The sequence below is a fragment of the Natator depressus genome, chromosome 28 (genome assembly GCF_965152275.1).
Source record: "Natator depressus isolate rNatDep1 chromosome 28, rNatDep2.hap1, whole genome shotgun sequence".
Lineage (NCBI taxonomy): Eukaryota > Metazoa > Chordata > Testudines > Cheloniidae > Natator > Natator depressus.
Window position 1 is genome coordinate 11,302,279 of NC_134261.1, and position 5,000 is coordinate 11,307,278.

General features: G+C 66.1%; 1 non-coding gene across 1 annotated transcript; it reads left to right on the forward strand.

Moving 5' to 3' along the window:
- The first annotated feature begins 1,985 nt into the window (after nt 1–1,985).
- Nucleotides 1,986–2,104, forward strand: LOC141979819 (5S ribosomal RNA). The gene has a single exon (XR_012637209.1). It is a non-coding gene; the product is annotated as a 5S ribosomal RNA (ribosomal RNA).
- Nucleotides 2,105–5,000: the final 2,896 nt, after the last annotated feature.

The following is a 5,000-nucleotide window of genomic DNA, read 5'->3' on the forward strand; positions in this document are numbered from 1 at the left end:
ATCCCGGCCACCGGGCCTGCACCGGGGGTGCGAGGGGACGACGGGGTCCCCGGAGGAAAAGAGCCGGAAAAGGGGGGGCTCGGGGGGGCCGGGGGCCGCCCCACCTGCCAACGTGCCCCTGTCCCCCCTCACAAGATCGGGTACAACGCGCAGATTGGTCCCCGAGGCTCATCTCTGGTTCTCACAGGTTCCGAAAAACCTGTTCTCAGAAATCTCCTCGCACCCGTCAAAATGAACTAGTCGAAAAATCCAACCGCCAATTTAGGGGGACCAATCTGAAATCCTATCCGACCTCCTGGTTCTCTCGGTCGGCCGAGGGCACTTTTGGCGACCCCATCCGGACTTCCGTGAGACTGCCGGCCATCAGGTCAACCCGTCACTTTGAATGGGGTTGACCTGATGGCCGAGCAGGGACTTAGACATTTTTTCAGCCTTTTCCTCGGGGTTGACCTGGTGTCCCGGGGGGACTTAGACATTTTTTTCAGCCTTTTCCTCCGGGTTGACCTGGTGTCCCGGGGGGACTTAGACATTTTTTCAGCCTTTTCCTCCGGGTTGACCTGGTGTCCCGGGGGGACTTAGACTTTTTTTCAGCCTTTTCCTCCGGGTTGACCTGGTGTCCCGGGGGGACTTAGACTTTTTTTCAGCCTTTTCCTCCGGGTTGACCTGGTGTCCCGGGGGGACTTAGACATTTTTTTCAGCCTTTTCCTCCGGGTTGACCTGGTGTCCCGGGGGGACTTAGACTTTTTTTCAGCCTTTTCCTCCGGGTTGACCTGGTGTCCCGGGGGGACTTAGACTTTTTTTCAGCCTTTTCCTCCGGGTTGACCTGGTGTCCCGGGGGGACTTAGACTTTTTTTCAGCCTTTTCCTCCGGGTTGACCTGGTGTCCCGGGGGGACTTAGACTTTTTTTCAGCCTTTTCCTCCGGGTTGACCTGGTGTCCCGGGGGGACTTAGACATTTTTTTCAGCCTTTTCCTCCGGGTTGACCTGGTGTCCCGGGGGGACTTAGACTTTTTTTCAGCCTTTTCCTCCGGGTTGACCTGGTGTCCCGGGGGGACTTAGACATTTTTTTCAGCCTTTTCCTCCGGGTTGACCTGGTGTCCCGGGGGGACTTAGACATTTTTTTCAGCCTTTTCCTCCGGGCTGACCTGGTGGCCGAGCGTCTCGCCGTCCGCGGCCGGAGCTAGAGATGCCCCCCCCCCCAGGCCAGCCTGCGAAGCCGCGGCCAGGATCGGGCCCCTGGAAGTCTGACTAAAAATTTTCACCGACCCCAAAAACGGTTAGGGGGGGCCTCATAAAGCCTCCGGAGCGAAAAAAAAAAAAACGGAAAAAAGGATCGGGCCCACCCGAGGCAGGGGAGTCAGTAAGGGAAAGGGGACGAGGCGGCCCGGAGCCGGGTGCCCGGAGCCGGGTGCCGGCGGCCAGGATCGGGCCCCTGGAAGTCTGAAAAATTTTTTTCACCGACCCCCAAAGTGGTATTGGGGGGGGCTCATAAAGCCTCCGGAGCGAAAAAAAAAAAAACGGAAAAAAGGATCGGGCCCACCCGAGGCAGGGGAGTCAGTAAGGGAAAGGGGACGAGGCGGCCCGGAGCCGGGTGCCCGGAGCCGGGTGCCCGCGGCCAGGATCGGGCCCCTGGAAGTCTGAAAAAAAATTTTTCACCGACCCCCAAAGTGGTGTTGGGGGGGGCTCACGAAGCCTCCGGAGCGGAAAAAAAAAACGGAAAAAAGGATCGGGCCCACCCGAGGCAGCGGAGTCAGTAAGGGAAAGGGGACGAGGCGGCCCGGAGCCGGGTGCCCGGAGCCGGGTGCCCGCGGCCAGGATCGGGCCCCTGGAAGTCTGAAAAAAAAAATTTCACCGACCCCCAAAGGGGTGTTGGGGGGGGGCTCATGAAGCCTCCGGAGCGAAAAAAAAAAACGGAAAAAAGGATCGGGCCCACCCGAGGCAGGGGAGTCAGTAAGGGAAAGGGGACGAGGCGGACCGGAGCCGAGTGCCTACGGCCATACCGGACGGAAGGCCCCCGATCCCGTCCGATCTCGGAAGGTAAACCGTCCCGGGCCTGGCTAGTACTTGGATGGGTGACCGCCTGGGAATCCCAGGTGCCGTAGGCAGCTTTTCCCGCTGCGAGCCAGCTCTCTCCTTTTCTGGGGAACAAGGGCAGGGTCGCCCTGCCAGGGGCCCTGGGGCTGAAGTCCCTGCCGGCCACCAGGTCAACCCGGAGCCTGCCCCTCTGCGGCCAGCAGGTCAACCCCATACCGGCAGGGGGTTGACCTGGTGGCCGGGAAGCAGAGCGGCCAGCAGGTCAACCCCATACATTCAGCGGGTTGACCTGGTGGACGGGAAGGAAAGCGGCCAGCAGGTCAACCCCATACTTTCAGCGGGTTGACCTGGTGGCCGGGAAGGAAAGCGGCCAGCAGGTCAACCCCATACATTCAGCGGGTTGACCTGGTGGCCGGGAAGGAAAGCGGCCAGCAGGTCAACCCCATACATTCAGCGGGTTGACCTGGTGGCCGGGAAGGAAAGCGGCCAGCAGGTCAACCCCATACATTCAGCGGGTTGACCTGGTGGCCGGGAAGGAAAGCGGCCAGCAGGTCAACCCCATACATTCAGCGGGTTGACCTGGTGGCCGGGAAGGAAAGCGGCCAGCAGGTCAACCCCATACATTCAGCGGGTTGACCTGGTGGCCCGAAAGCAAACCGGCCACCAGGTCAACCCGGAGCCTGCCCCCGCGGGCAGGGGCCAAGCGGACCCCCCTCCGCCCGGGCTTGCCCTGCTCCGAGCCGGGGCTTAATCCCCGTCCGGCCACCAGGTCAACCCGGAGCCTGCCCCTCTGCGGCCAGCAGGTCAACCCCATGCCGGCAGCGGGTTGACCTGGTGGCCGGGAAGGAAAGCGGCCACCAGGTCAACCCCATACTTTCAGCGGGTTGACCTGGTGGCCGGGAAGGAAAGCGGCCACCAGGTCAACCCCATACTTTCAGCGGGTTGACCTGGTGGCCGGGAAGGAAAGCGGCCAGCAGGTCAACCCCATACATTCAGCGGGTTGACCTGGTGGCCGGGAAGGAAAGCGGCCAGCAGGTCAACCCCATACATTCAGCGGGTTGACCTGGTGGCCGGGAAGGAAAGCGGCCAGCAGGTCAACCCCATACATTCAGCGGGTTGACCTGGTGGCCGGGAAGGAAAGCGGCCAGCAGGTCAACCCCATACATTCAGCGGGTTGACCTGGTGGCCGGGAAGGAAAGCGGCCAGCAGGTCAACCCCATACATTCAGCGGGTTGACCTGGTGGCCGGGAAGAAAAGCGGCCAGCAGGTCAACCCCATACATTCAGCGGGTTGACCTGGTGGCCGGGAAGGAAAGCGGCCAGCAGGTCAACCCCATACATTCAGCGGGTTGACCTGGTGGCCGGGAAGGAAAGCGGCCAGCAGGTCAACCCCATACATTCAGCGGGTTGACCTGGTGGCCGGGAAGAAAAGCGGCCAGCAGGTCAACCCCATACATTCAGCGGGTTGACCTGGTGGCCGGGAAGGAAAGCGGCCAGCAGGTCAACCCCATACATTCAGCGGGTTGACCTGGTGGCCGGGAAGGAAAGCGGCCACCAGGTCAACCCCATACAGGCAGCGGGTTGACCTGGTGGCCCGAAAGCAAACCGGCCACCAGGTCAACCCGGAGCCTGCCCCCGCGGGCAGGGGCCGGCATACCCCCGTCCGTCCGGGGTCGCCCTGCCCCGGGCTCCGGGCTTAAGTCCCGAGCGGCCACCAGGTCAACCCGGAGCCTGCCCCCGCGGGCAGGGGCCGGCGGACCCCCGTCCGTCCGGGGTCGCCCTGCCCCGGGCTCCGGGCTTATTCCCCGTCCGGCCACCAGGTCAACCCGGAGCCTGCCCCCGCGGGCAGGGGCCAGGCGGAGCCCCGTCCGTCCGGGGTCGCCCTGCCCCGGGCTCCGGGCTTAAGTCCCGAGCGGCCACCAGGTCAACCCGGAGCCAGCCCCCGCGGGCAGGGGCCGGCGGAGCCCCGTCCGTCCGGGGTCGCCCTGCCCCGGGCTCCGGGCTTAATTCCCGTCCGGCCACCAGGTCAACCCGGAGCCTGCCCCCGCGGGCAGGGGCCAGGCGGACCCCCGTCTGTCCGGGGTCGCCCTGCCCCGGGCTCCGGGCTTAATTCTCCTCCGGCCACCAGGTCAACCCGGAGCCTGCCCCCGCGGGCAGGGGCCAGGCGGACCCCCGTCCGTCCGGGGTCGCCCTGCCCCGGGCTCCGGGCTTAATTCTCCTCCGGCCACCAGGTCAACCCGGAGCCTGCCCCCGCGGGCAGGGGCCGGCGGAGCCCCGTCCGTCCGGGGTCGCCCTGCCCCGGGCTCCGGGCTTAATTCCCGTCCGGCCACCAGGTCAACCCGGAGCCTGCCCCCGCGGGCAGGGGCCAGGCGGACCCCCGTCTGTCCGGGGTCGCCCTGCCCCGGGCTCCGGGCTAAATTCTCCTCCGGCCACCAGGTCAACCCGGAGCCTGCCCCCGCGGGCAGGGGCCAGGCGGACCCCCGTCCGTCCGGGGTCGCCCTGCCCCGGGCTCCGGGCTTAATTCTCCTCCGGCCACCAGGTCAACCCGGAGCCTGCCCCCGCGGGCAGGGGCCGGCATACCCCCGTCCGTCCGGGGTCGCCCTGCCCCGGGCTCCGGGCTTAATTCCCGTCCGGCCACCAGGTCAACCCGGAGCCTGCCCCCGCGGGCAGGGGCCAGGCGGACCCCCGTCCGTCCGGGGTCGCCCTGCCCCGGGCTCCGGGCTTAATTCTCCTCCGGCCACCAGGTCAACCCGGAGCCTGCCCCCGCGGGCAGGGGCCGGCATACCCCCGTCCGTCCGGGGTCGCCCTGCCCCGGGCTCCGGGCTTAATTCCCGTCCGGCCACCAGGTCAACCCGGAGCCTGCCCCCGCGGGCAGGGGCCAGGCGGACCCCCGTCCGTCCGGGGTCGCCCTGCCCCGGGCTCCGGGCTTAATTCTCCTCCGGCCACCAGGTCAACCCGGAGCCTGCCC